Here is a 14,733-nt window from a genome sequence, read left to right as displayed (position 1 = left end):
ATGATGGATACCTTCTGTCTCCTCCTTGAGACCAGCCTTTCTTGCATTTCTTGTAATAAAACGATTCCCTGCCAGATGGTAGGGAAAGGCATACATAGTCCCTGTGAGAAATGATGGTACTTGGGGCTCATTTGGGTTAAAACCAGCTGCTCCTAAGGTTGGATCCTCAGTTGGGTTTGCAACAGGTGGTCCCATCTGGTCAAGACAGACGTTGCAGGACTCTGGACCTTTATTCCATAACATGGGCTCATGGAAGAATCTCACAGAAATGTTCTGTCTGCTTCAGAGCTGGGAGAATTTTAACAGGGCTTGGAATCTCAACAGGAAAAAAATTGACTCAAGTTGAGAATTTAACGCTCTTGAAAATAAAACCCTTTAGCCAACATTTGACCCTAGAACCAACCAGACGGAGGCTGGATGCATTTCAAGCCCCTTTCTTGAGCCATTTTATCTTCTGAAGTTCTAATTCTTCATTTAAGACTTTGGTCTAAGTTTCCTGTTCTTCACTCAGAAAGGAAGGTAAAATTTTAGACATTTCTTTTCCCTTCCTTCTTCCAATAGCATATGGTCTTGCAATAGTTCCTATGATATAGTTTGTCATCTTAAAACATTTATTAAAGTCATCTATCATTTCAAAGTAAAAATTTTGGATTTGAGGAAAATGGGATGGCTTTTAGTTTTCATGGAATTCTGTTTCTTCTAGGGTTTGATATTAAAATACATTTTCATGCATGTCCTTGAGCCACAGCTTTATCCCTTGTGCAAAAAGCAAAACAAAACAGAACAAAAAACATGTACTGAACCACCTCTGATGTTTTCTTTTACCTGGAAAATAGAGACAATAATGTCTGGCCTTTTTGGATTGGTGTGAAGATTAAATGAGATCTAGGTACATAGTGCTCTTAGCAAGGCTTCAATAAACCATCTCTACTAGCTTCACATTCATCATCAACTGAACCTCTTATCTTCACCCAACTCATGGACTTGAAGCATTCCAGAAAAGCTTGCTCTAGCCAAAAATCAGAACTCTTCTCTTTCCCTCAGCACTCCGTGCATTGCACCCATTGGTAAATCCAATGAGCACCACCTCAGAGCCAAGAAAAACGAATCCATTCTTGTTCCTTCGTCTCTACTGCCACACCCACTTCCACCCCCGCCCACTTTCCATGACCTTGCCTGTGGTAGTGACCTCCTAATTGATCATTCTGTGGCTCAGAGTTCTTTAATAATAAGAGATTTGCAGCAGCCAGAGTCATTTTAAAAATTCGACTCATGTCACCCTCTTGCTTAAGATTTCTGTTTTCCCGTGCCTCAGAATTTAAGCTTTGTACCCCCATAGCATGGTTCCTTCCACATGACCAGACTGCTGCCCAGATCTATTGTGTCATCTTAAACTCTTCCTCCTGTTTCCCACGCTCTTCCTACACTCTTCTTCCCATAAGCCAAACCCGTTCTTCTCTCCAGACTTTGCACCTGTGCTCTTTGAACCTCAGAGGCCCTTCTTCTGGACCTTACTCAACAGGGATGTTGGGTCTGGTTCATCGTTTCACCCTTATCTCCATGCATACCATTCGGCATGCAGTTTGCCCCCTGTCAACATGTGTGTGATAAAATACGTCAACTCCTAGTCACCTTGAGCTTTATAGGTTATGTAGGTGTGCATCGGTTACATGGCTACACATCATTTTCCTTTTGAACAGTGAATTGTACTCTCTGCCTTTCTGAGCTGATCAGAAAACCATGTTTTGTTTTGTTTTTTTTCCCAAGTAGAAAGATATCAATGAAAGCTGGTTTGGAATATAGAGCTCCTCAGAAATTACTTAGTTTGCCTGAGTGGCCCCTTTGTTTGAGTTGGGTTTCATAAACAGAGACAAAGAAATAATTCCAAGAGTAAGAAGGACTTAGTCGATTTGCCTAAAGGATGTCATACTTCCATAACATTTGGGACGAGAAAGTAAATGCTCTCCCTGCTCAGTGATTGGAAATGCCAGAGAAGCAACATTGAAAATAACACAACAGGCTCATTGAATTAATTAGTGTGTGTAGTGATTGTGTAAAATCTGGTTATTGTGGGGAGGGGATTGGGTTGCATGTTAATGAATATTTAAGTTCTTTGGAAGTGGCACTGAACTAAGAATCCTCCAGACCATTTGGCTTTTCCACGGCCCATCCCCCACAGACAGGATTTCTGGGGGCCCAAGCAGAAATCCCCTTATCACATGCAGCACAGATTGCAGGCAGGGCTTGCACTTGCACTATTTGCATTTGTATAAAGGAAGGCCCTGTTATTATATAACTGCGTGTGGGTTCTGAGGGCTTCTAATGGGCCTCTCTTTGTACAGTTTCTTAGCAACCAATTGAAGTTTGTAAGCTGAAACAAAGAGAGTCAAGTCCGTCACTCCTTGAGCACATTCCTCTGAGTCTAGCCGGGCTCTAGGAGAGCTAGCCTGGGGGATTCGTGCCTTTTCAATCCCTGCTCAGTCATTATTTCACGTGGGAAGGAAAGGGAATTGGGAAGTAGGGAGATGGGTTAAGGACCAGCTCTGTTCTGTCTTTAGAAGTTCAACTGAAACCAGATGAAAGCCTTCAAAAGAACTGACCTGCATTCATTTATTCTAACAAAGGAGGCAATACTGTTTGACAGGCAAAAGTGTCCTTTAGGGTCAATAGGAATCCTGCCTCTGCCACATACGAGCTCTGTGTCCTTGAACAAATCAGATTCTTGGTCTTCAGTGTCTTCATTTTGTCACACAAAAACAAAAATGGGACCTTCCTCACTGGTTGTGGAGAACGTAAAGGTACATCATTAATCCAACACATGTTGATGCAGGATTAGGGTTCCTTATGTTGTGGACACTGTCCCTGGTGCTGAAGGGCTCAAAGTCGGAAAAGCAGATAAAAAATTCTTGTCATTAAGTCCAGTAGTCCTATGCAGAAAGACAGAGAGGGTGGTGATATTGCTCCTTGGAAATGTGATCAATGAACAAGATATAAGCCACAATCTCAAGCAAAGGCTTAAACATTGTACATAGAACAGAAATGCTAAGAACATTTTTATTCATCACCTGGTTAACGGCATTAGTCATTCATTCACCCCTTGATGTACTCATTCACTTAATAATTCAATGCCTAATTCTTAGTCACTTATCTATTCATTCATCCATCCTTGCATCTATCCGTCTATCCATTCAGTCCTCCATCCATTTGACCTTTTCTGAAGGTGGACAAGAAAAGTGTGATCCCTAATTCAATGTAACAAGTGTCATAGTAGAAGCAAGAACACACCAGTTTTATAGCAGAGTTTATTAACCTCATCCTCACTGCCATGTTTGTCCATATAATCCTGTGAGTGTGTGTGTGTGTGTGTGTGTGTGTGTGTGTGTACTTGCATGTGTTTGTGGGGAAGAGCTGTCCTGTGAACTGGATAATTTTGAACAGTGTCTTTGGCATCTGCTCTCTAGTTTCTTAAAATCAGCTAACCTGTGACAGCCAAACACTGGACCTTTGCATGCGTCCTCTGGAAAACAATGTGGTCCCTGGATGAAGATGCCTAAGTTTATAGGAACAGATTCCTCTGAAAAGGAAATCAACCTGGAATGTTAATTTTAGCAGTAATAGCATCATTTTCAGATATTTTGTTTCCTGGAAATACATTGTATTGGAAAGCAGGGGGAATGTGAGAACGTTTTGAAATGGGAGTAGAATCTTGCCTTACAGGAACTCCTTTCATCATCTTGGAGAATTGTGACTCGTTCAACACACAGTTTCAGGGACTGCTGAAGTAGTAGTTGCTGTAGAGAAGACTTCACCAACCCAGAATGAGAATCCAGGCTTGATGCCTTTGGAATTCTGTCCTGATTTTATTGGCAGTTACAAAGTACAATCCATAATTCAGTCCGCAATGATGAGACTTTCTCTCTGAGGAATTCAGTCAATACAAGCCATGGGACTTGATACTGGGAAAAGCGTCATGTCCCATAGGGCCTCATGTTGAAGTCAGAGAAAGTGTCTTGGTCCAAAGGCCCATTTCAGCATCAACATTTTCCAGGGTCAGATTCTGAACATCTGCTAGGTAACTCGGCTTGCCTGATTCCTTCCTCCCTGCCTGCCTCCATTCTTAGGGTCATAGTAGTCACAGAAAAGTTGTCTCGGAACGCTTTTCCTATCCCGGCCAAGCTGTCACCACATCTCATCTGGATATTGCAACAGCTTAAGACTGTTTGCCTCACACTGTCTCTTCCCTTCTTCCAACCATTCTATGTACAGTGTGACCGAAGACTTCGTATCACAGTCAGATTCACATTTCAAACTCAGCCTGTTTCATGGAGGTGGCCATGAGCTCCTTTTCTCCCCAACTTCCACATCAACTAATCTTCCTTTGTGCTCACTCTGCTCGTTCATCCACACCTCAGAATACAAATACGACGAGTTTTCTGTAATGGCCCATTGTTCTGAGGATAAGAATAGTGATGCAGTCTCGGTGTCTGCCAGTCTGGTTCCTATCTGCTGCTGTGACGTTATCCCTCGTACTCTCTTGTGTCTGTGATTGGCTGCTGTGTCCTTTATGGGCTTGCTGTGTGCAAGGCCTTTGCATGCACTGCTACTCTTCCTTCCCTCCCTGCCACTTAAACTTTTATCTTGCATCAAGTCTAGATTGGGTGCAGCATCCTTCCCTCACGGAGACTCCTCTGACTAGTTCTCATCCTCTTACTTGGCATCCTTACAGAATAATATCCGCTCCTTTGCTGCTCTTAGTTGCGACTTTCCCTTACTAATGCACTTGTTATATTAACCTCTGTTTTCTGTGCCTTACCCTAAGCTCCATAAGGAATGGGACTCTGTTTTGTTACCATTTTGAACCCAGTGCTTAGTGCCTGGCATGGAGCAGGTGCTCAGTACATATTAGATGCAAATTAAATAAAGAGCCCATCAGCCAGTCCTTAATTATAGAGCCCCATGGTTGGGGGATACGGCAAAGATGAACTTTTCTGTAGGTACAAGGTACAGATTGGGGGTAAGGCAGATGAGGAAATATCTGCTTCAGGAGACATAAGGACAAATCAAAGCACGGGGAGACTGTATTACTTTCTCTTACCCCTTCTGGTTTGTACAGTGTATCTTCATTCTGTATCATCTGCCTTACAAATCCTTTGAAGGTAGAGATGGGGCCCGTATTTCTTAAATTACTTCTATTCAACATCTAGCTCAAGTTTTGGTGTGTGGTAGCTCTCAGTAAAGCTCTCCTGAATGACTACTGCATGCATTATGGATTTAATATAAATCATATCATCTAAGCTAAGGTCCATTCAGGAGGGATTAGGGTAGGAAAGTGAAGAACCAGGATGGTAATTTATCAGTAGAACATGGTGCATGAAAAAAAAATCAAAGTGTATAGATGGGGCCTGAATTGTTTCCCCCTCCTCCCCCTCCTCTTCCTCCTCCTCCTCCTTTTCTTCTTCCTCTCTCTCTTTCTTCTCCCTCTCGCTCCTTCCCTCCCTTTCTCCCTCTCTCTTTATCTCTCTCTCTCTCCCTCCCTCTCTTTTTGCAGTACTGTGTATTGAACTCAGAGCCTCATACTTAGCTGCATCTCCAGTCCTTTTAGTTTTTTTTTTTTTTTTGGCAGCCAAGATCTTGTTAAGTTGCCCAGGCTGGCCTTGAACCTTCATCTCCTTGGTACCTGGAATTAATGGCTGAATTGTTTCTTTTAAAGATAGCATTTATTTGAGAACATACTTTTTTGCCATCTGTGGGAAATGCTTTGTATGCATTACTTTAGCGCCAAAAAGTTCATTTGTAGATGCTGCTTAATTTATAGATGAGGAAACTCAGGCTTAACTAATTAACTACTTAGCCTGGGATCAGAGAATACTGGCAAAGTTATTATTCAGTCTTGGACCTGACTTTACAATTCTCAGAAATACTTTCATTAACCTGGGCTCATAAGTGAGCCATCCAGTACTTTGCCTTCGCCTTGACACCCAATGGAAGGAAGATTTCATTTCTAGTCGGATTTCAGGGCTGGAAAAGAGACAGCAGTTCATGGCAAGACATCAGGAGGGCCATAGCCAGGAGCGGGCCTGGATCACACTGGGTTCTGGGTCATACAAGTCTGAGAGGGCTGTGATTTCAGGTCCTCTCATTTCCCAAGCCTCTGGAGTTCTCACGGTAGCCTGTACTCAAGGTGACCGTGGACGGCTCTCTGCATTATAGTTCCCACTGAAGGGGCCCTTCACACCTCAGCAGACTAAGATGCAGAGGAGGTATTTCACTCCAGTTTCCAGCAATTTGTTCTGTTCTGTGAACTTCTGTGACTGCTTATCCAACTTCGTGAGAATTGCATTCATGAGTGTTAATTGGCACCGACTCAGCTAGTGTAAAAGGGGCAGCGTCAAATGGAAGTGGAGCCCATGTGTGTGACAGGTGGATTCTGGAGCGGCTGAAAATTAGGATTCTGCGTGGAAGGCATGGTCAGAGGTGACTTGTAGCAGCTTCTGTGGGCTCCTCCCGCAGAAGCCAGTGTCACTCCACACACCTTCGAATGGAGGAGGGACACTTCCCCTTCCGGAACGAGGAGACAATTTGCTCCAGATGCCTTGGTCAAGATGTTCATTCCTTCATTCAGTTTTTTGAACACCAGGCTCACTTTGGGCTCCTGAAAATCAGTGGTGAATAAAGTAGGAAAGCACTGTCTTCAGAAAGCTGACATTTTAGCCGGAGCTAGTAAACAGTAATCAAGTAAAGATGATGCATAATGTCAAGTAGCATCTTTATCTGACACACCTATGTGCTCCGTTAAAGATGAACGAGTTGGGTTTTTTCATTTTAATTTACCTTTTAATTGATGTATTAAATGTAATAAAAGTCGTATGTGTTAGTGAGATGCCATGAAATATTTGGTACCATGTACGTTGCATCTATATCTCCTCATATATTTGTCACTTTTAAGGTGAAAATCTTCAAATTCTTTCTTCTAGCTTTTTGAAATGCACAGTGCATTACTGTGACCTGCAGCCATCGCACAGGGCAGTGGCTCACCAGTGCTTTTGGCTCCTCTCTATCTGTGACCGAGCACCTGCTGGCCCACCTTCCCCATCCCTGACCCCTCCTTATTTTCACCAGGCTCTGGTAACTGTAGTTCTTCTCTCAATTTCTATGAGGTTAACTCTTTCAGATTTCACCTGTGAGTGACAGTAGGTGGCACTTGTCCTTCTGTGCCTGGCTCATTTCACTTTGCATGACGAGCTCTCGTTTCACCCATGCCACTTTGAGTGACAGGATTTCACCCATTTTATGGCAGAATAGTATTTCACTGTGTATTGGCAGCATGTTTTCTTTCTCCATTCGTCAGCTGAGGAGACTTTAGGTTGCTGAGCTGTTGTGGATGGTGCTGCAGTGGACGCAGATGTCCCTTGTCGTCTTCTTTTTTGTACCAGGAATTGAACTTAGGACCTTGCTCTTGCCAGGCAGGTTGCAGTGCCACTGAGCTATATCCCTGGGCCAGGTGGCCCTTTGATGTATAGGTTTCATCTCCTTTGGCTATGTATACACCAGGTAATGGGAAGGCTGGATCGTGTGGTAGCTCTGTTGTTAGTCTTTTGAGAAATTTCTAGAGATCGTGTTAGCTCTGTTGTTAGTCTTTTGAGAAATTTCTATAACAGCTAATTTATATTCAAAATTGGGCTTTTAAACAGCTTTGTTAAGACATAACATACCATGTGGAATTCAAGCATAGGGTGTAACTGAACGGCCTTCGGTGTATTTGTGGGATTGTACAACCTTCATCATAATCAAGCTTAGAATGTTTTCATCATCCCCAAAGAAACTTCATAATTTTTAGATATTATCCTCCTACCACTCAACCCCTAACCCCAGTCTAGAGGACCACTAATCTACTTTTCTCCTCTATGTTTGCCTGTTCTGGGCAGAAGAAAAGGCCATTGTCTGAAACCGAGGGAGCCTGAATGTCCTAACTTTCCAAATGCATGGGCTCATTTTCCTTGGACCTCCCTCCAAGATCCAGGTGTCCATTGCTTCATAGGCAATGGAATTATCCAGGGGAATTCTGGCGGCTGGCCGATGTCCCGCTGCAGAACCGCTCTTTTACGCTTTTACACCCTATCCAAAACTTCCGGCCAGTGTCACATGGCTCAGAGCCAGTTAGCAAACCTGAGAGTAGATGCACACATGCAGACACATCAGAGGCCCTGCCACTTGTGCAGTCACACCCACCAACTTTACCTGTGCGCACCACAGTTCTAGAAGCTCCAGCGTAGTCCAAGTTGCCGCACAGTCATCTCCCCTAACTGTTTTAGTTCCCTGGGCCCTGGTTGGCCCGATTCTTGTCTCCTTTGTAGCCTGTCCTTCCCAAGATTCCAGAATAAATATTACAAAACGCAGATATGAGTATGTCCCTCTTGTGGCGATGAAAATTCCACACGATCCTCAAGACAGGCAAGGCTCCACTTCATGTCCCCCAAGGTCCTGTCTCACTCAGACCCTGCTAACCTTCCCAGCATCATCTGTCATTATCCTGCCCTTCCCTGTTTACATTCCTTGTAGTTACTACAAAGAACCCAGTGTTCCCAGGCAGGCAGGCGGGCATTTGCCCTCTCTGGGGTACTTCTTCCTGCTCAATTTGACTGCTTTACTCCTACTCATCCTTGAGATCTTAGCTTAAAGGTTACTTCCTTTGTGAAATCTTCCCTCTTCCTTTAGGATGTAGTGAGGTATGTGTATCACTCTCTCTTGCTCCTTAATGATCCCAAAATGCAGTACCCCCAAAACAGCAAAAGTGAGCTCCCATTTTCTGCGAGTCAGCAAGTAAGGAGAGGCTTAATTGAATGTTTTTGCACCAGGATGTCTTATGAGTCACAGTCACACCATTGGCTGGAACTGCCATCATCTGAAAGCCGGACTGAGCTGGAGGGTCCACTTTCAAGATGGTGGATTCATGGGGCTATTAGCAGAAGGCAAGGCCTCAGTTCCTTTCCTCATGGGCATTGCCAAAGGGCTGCAGCCAGAGCCCCTGGAGCAAGTGATGCAGGAGGAAGCAAGCAGAAAGCTGTAATACCTTTTGTGATCTGGTACACTGTCACTCCTAGCACGTTCTATTTATTAGAGGCAATCCAGCTGTCACTAAAGGGTAAGGGAAGTAAGCTGTACCTCTGGAAAGAGGAATTTAAAAGAATCTGTGGAGATATTTAAAAACTGCCATAGTAGCCCTTGTCTCCGCTGCCACGTATCCTGTACATAGATAGCCCTAAATGGCCCTTAACATTCTATGTAGCCTGTCTTCCCCACCATGAGTTCCTCAGGAATAAGGACTTGTTTGCACCCATGCTAATACTCCTAAATTCTAGTGAAGTTTCTTACATGGTACTTGCTGTTTACTTGGTCAACCTGTTTGGACACCCAAAGTTATATATCACTGTTTCTCAAACTGTGACGAGCATGCATGCAAATCTGTTGCCTTGGAGTTATAATTTAATGGGTCTGAAAAGGAGCATGAAGTTCTATTTCTGTGAAGGTTTCATGCTGACACATTGCCTTTCAGGAGGGAAGGACTAGAAGACATGGTCCATTTGGAGTTATAATTTAATGGGTCTGAAAAGGAGCATGAAGTTCTATTTTCTGTGAAGGTTTCATGCTGACACATTGCCTTTCAGGAGGGAAGGACTAGAAGACATGGTCCCACCCCCAGACAAGCTTTCTAACCTAGCTGAGAATGTTACTGCATCCAGCAATTTCTCTAGACTACTGGCCAGGCGGCGCCAGCACGGCCATGGGCACACGCTCATATGAGAGGTATAAATCCTAGGCCCTTCGATGACAAGTCAATGTCACTGTCTGCTGATGCATAGGCCAGGTTGAAAAATAAAAGTTGGCAGGAAGGAATGTACTTCACTGGATGCAACCATACAATGAAAATACTATTACTTCTAAACAGTGTTCACTCCTGGAGTTCATTCAAGTTCACGTTTGAACACTTGCGACTTAAACTTGGGGCTTAAAAAGTATTCCGCTGTCCAGCCCTGGTTGAGTGGCAGGTGATCTACTGGCCTACCAACTGTCCTGGGTGATTGAGCTCATGATAAATTAAGAATGAGCCTGGAGATGCTGAAATCATTCTCATCGTGGTGAAGAAGACCACAAGGATTTTACCAAACAGTAAAAGACATTATCTAAAGAACAGAGTCGAAGTGCTCAGACATCACTTGACAAGCTAGGACTGTGTTAAAAAAACAAAAACAAAAACGGAGGGAAGTGTATTTTGTAGTAATTGTTATCAAAGCTGGCACCTGAGCTCCTCCTAAGAGCGCGCTACATAAGTTTAGAATTCAAGAGAGATCTTAGCATTCTGGATTTCCTTCGGTGAGGAATGTGAAGGCTCAGACATCACTTGACAAGCTAGGACTGTGTTAAAAAAAAAAACAAAAACGGAGGGAAGTGTATTTTGTAGTAATTGTTATCAAAGCTGGCACCCGAGCTCCTCCTAAGAGCGCTCTACATAAGTTTAGAATTCAAGAGAGATCTTAGCATTCTGGATTTCCTTCGGTGAGGAATGTGAAGCTCTGAGGGGTTGGTCTGAAAAGAGGCAGAGAGATGAAAAGAGATAATGGTGTTTTTGCAAGGTGGAGGAAAGTGGCTAGCAAGAGACATGATCAGAGAAAGAAGAGAGAGAGATGAAAGCACGTCTGGAAGCTGTGTCTAATCCTGAATTCTAAATCATTTAAAATGCTCTCATGGGTTCCCTCACCCGAAAGCTTGGGTAAAATCTGCTGTCCACATAGCTGTGCAGTAATATTTCCAAGGAACAGTGGGGCTGGGGTACTTATGAGGGAAGGATTCTATGGTGCAGAAAGGAGGATAGAAAAGAAAAGAGTGAGAAGAAGGGTGACCTGTAAGATGAATTAATTCAGTGAGAGTGGAACCCAGGGCTGTCGCTGAACTTGCCTCTCTCTGAAGGACTCGAGAGAGAATGGGGAGAATATCACGTTTCCCTCCGTCCAGGGCGCTTCAAAAAAACACCTCACTTTATGCTCCGGAGGCGAGGTGGTGTCATCTTGTTTACCTGGGAACATGAGGAAGACCTCGAGCTGCAAATAGGGTGGATGTGGGGGAAAAGTAGAGTGTCGTGAGAAAATTACAGATGCGGTAACAGTCCATTTGTTTGCTCATTCCTTCATGGATTTATTCATCAAGTAGTGACACCCGTCTCATGCGCCAAGCTAAGGACACAGGCACTGCCCCTGCCCTCGGGGAGCTTTCACCTTTGACACAGAAAGGAAAGGGGGAATGACATTTATTGAACTCCTCTGCACCCCGACATTGAGATTTGTATGTCATATGTCACGTGTATTCTTTAAAAAAATTCTCCCAGTAGTTTTGCGATCATTATTATTCCCCAACTTCCTGATAAGGAAGCCGAGGCCAAAAGAGGTGGATGAACTTGATTAAAATGACTCGGCTCTTTTTTGTTTTTTTTGTACTGGGGATTGAACTCAGGACCCTGTGCCTGTGAGGCAGGTGGTGGCACCACTGAGCTAAATCCCTAGCATGACCCAGTGAATTCTTGATGGAACTGGTGTTTGGATACAGGATCATCTGCTTGAAACACTGGACGAGTCCCTGTTATGCTAAGAGGCCCTGGAACAGGTGGTAAGTGGATTGGGCTTGACAGTGTGACTTAAAAAGTATTCCTTGTATTTCTTCTGACTTTAACCCCATCTGCCTACCAGCCACCCTGTACCAGTGAATGCAGTGAACAGCAGCTCCTCTTTCAGAAGCCTAACACACTAACTCAGGAAGCCATGGCCACCACGTGGTGGACGAGTTAGCCGGCTTAGGTGTTCTGGATGTTTTCTGAAGGGACAGGAAAGCGGACACGGACTCAGAGTGACAGTGCTGAGAAACAAAGAGAGAGATGCTGGTGTTCATGACAGGTACACGGCCCGCTTTCTGCTGCAGCTTAACAACAATCCGCTATAATTAGTAAAGGGCAGTTCCTCTGGCCTTTTTAATGAGTTCTGCTCCTAGGCTTTAAGGACAGAAGGAGAAATCCATCACGTTACCCCCATAAACATAAACACTCAGTGAATAAGCAAGGGTGGAATGGTCTTCACTATCCATGTGATATTTATTGAAAATGATTTGCTTAAGACACAGCCAAGAGCCCTCCTCCTTTGGGAGGTATATAGGAGCTGGGTGGAGACAACTGGGGTCTTTGAGGAGCAGGAATGAATTGAACTGGCAAACTGAGAAGCTACCTGGGCTTGGAGTTGGTTGTGGCAGTGCATAGACATCTGTTGTTTTGTTGTTGGATGCCATCTTCTCTCTTTGAAGAGATGCTTTTCTTTTACTCCTGTGATAGGAGTAGACCTGCCAATCACAGATTTCTACCCAACCCCCTGGCCATGGGGGCGGACTCAGCCACAGGCTCAGCCAGTCATACAACCTTGTTTACCTGACCCGAATGATAGGCACCAAGTTAGAGTTTCCTGTTTTTGCAGGGAAGACAAAGGCCCCTGACATTTTTGCATTTTGGACATGGAAGACAAGAAAAGGGGACTTCTGGGGTCTTTGTCACAGGGAGTCAGATATCTGTGGAAGAGACTAGACTCAAACTGGAGCCAGAAAAAACAGAGGACAAGGGGCCTGTGAGTAGTGAGGCTTCGCTTCCAGGTCGTGAGTCCACCTGAGGGCTGACATCGCTCTTGTGCTGGACTTTGCCTTTAATTCTGTTATTTTCCATAGTCCACGATTTAATGCATTCACCTTCTGATTAAACTGTGAGTTGAGCTACTGTTACATGCACGTGAAGAACCCCTGACTAACGTGGATAGGAACGGGGTAAAATAGTATCTTGGAACCCTTTTCTCGTGATGTTGCTCTCTGGCACCTTGTAAGTTTCTGCATGATGGTGGGAATTGGACTGTGCACTTGTGTGTCAGGACTTGGAGGAGTTCAGTGGTCGCTGAGATCCCTTTTTCTTTTTTCTTTTGTTGGTATATGTTTGTGATACATAATAATTACATTTGTTGTGAGGAATTGATAGATATATGAATTACTTCTCAATTTTTTTTTTGTTTTCCCTTCCTAACTACCCTCCATCATTTTTTATTTGTTTGGCAATTCATTGGACTCATCCCAGGAAAGAGTATTGCTGTGATCATACAGCAAACCGATGAAAAACCAGAGCTAGGGAGAGCTGAGGGCTTTGTTCTCAGGCCAGTACTTCCTGCCAGGGTTGGGGTCTTTGAGGTTCTAGAGAGATCAGTGCAACAGATAAACTAAATTTGAATGCATAAGATCAAGAAGCTGCCAAACTTGATCTTGGGCTGGCCATGCCCCCTTTGAGCTCCAGCTCTAAGGTTCTATCCTGCTGATTTTCCAGGACCAGGCAAGGATTTAATTATTCTTGATTTAGTCTGACTCTCAGACAGAATTGAAACTTAACTTTCAGCACCCTGGAAGCAAGGACATGGCAACCCTACAAAAAGCCTAGCTGCTTCTACGAGCCATATGGATTTTAAAACATGTCCATCTAAGTGTCCATGGGGGATACCAAAGAGGCTGGCTGGTGGGGGAGAAGAGCACTGGCTAACATAACTACCTGCTACCATTCCAAAGGGGGTAACCCTTCCGACCTCCAGTTTTTAAAGGTCTCTTTTATATATCGGGGTCTTCAAGTACAACTTTGTTTGAAAAAAAAAGGTTTCATTTGTTTTTTAAAGACTTGCAACCATTAGTTTGATGAACTTAAACCAACTTCTGCTATTTTCTACATGCAGAGTGGTAATTGGACTATGTACTACATGTCTGAATTTCAGGAAACCTCACAAGTCAAGAGGATAAGTAGGAAAGAAATTCTACCAAACACTTCAATGAAATAATGAAATAACTTTATGTTTTACCTTGTCTATTGGTTCATCCACTAAATAGCGTGCTCATCCCCTGGGTTCACTGTACTAAATATGGCGGACACTGATGTGCATAGTCAGGGAGACGGCTTTGACTCTTACTCCTACAGAGATTTTAGAAGCTCATTTTTTGCTTCACCCAGACCTGTTTTTTGAGGGCTTACCTTAGGCAGAGGAAAGTGAAGTTGGCCATTAGATCAAGATAGAGCAGGGTTTTGGCAAATCAAACCAGGGAGTCCCTCATCTCCTCTCCCATGCCAAGCTCAAGGAGGCTGCAGCTGGCAGGGTTCTCCACTCAGTTGCTCTCTGCCTGTCTGAAGAGAAGGTTGCTACCTGTTTTGTTTTGATTGCTAAAATCTTATTTGAATCAGTGCCATTCTTTGCCTATTAGGGTAAGCTAAAAGATTGTCACGACTCAGCTAGTTGGCTGCTGTCAGTCTTTGGCCATGGCTTCCAAAGCCACAAATAAACCAAAGATGGAGGAACTTGTTCTCCAGTGGTTCATTAAGGTCTCATCGGAGAAGATCAAACTTTGATTCTAGCCTTGACCATGGTGAACACAGTGTGTTTTTTGTTTTCTTTTTCTTTTTTTTGTGGTACCAGGGATTGAACTCGGGACCTTGCGCTTGTGAGGCAGGCGGCAGAACCACTGAACTAAATCCCCGGCCCCATAGTGCTTTCAAGCAAGTCACTTCACCCCCCTGGTTCCTTGTACTTTTACTAATGGGATGAAGGGACTAAAATTTAGATTTTCCCGGTGGAATATCAGAATTTCTATATCTGGATGGATTTGTTTACATAAAATAAGGTGCTG

This window comes from Fukomys damarensis, unplaced genomic scaffold (assembly GCF_012274545.1).
Source record: "Fukomys damarensis isolate Sample0158 unplaced genomic scaffold, DMR_v1.0_HiC HiC_scaffold_34, whole genome shotgun sequence".
NCBI lineage: Eukaryota > Metazoa > Chordata > Mammalia > Rodentia > Bathyergidae > Fukomys > Fukomys damarensis.
Note: the sequence above shows the minus strand (reverse complement) of the source record.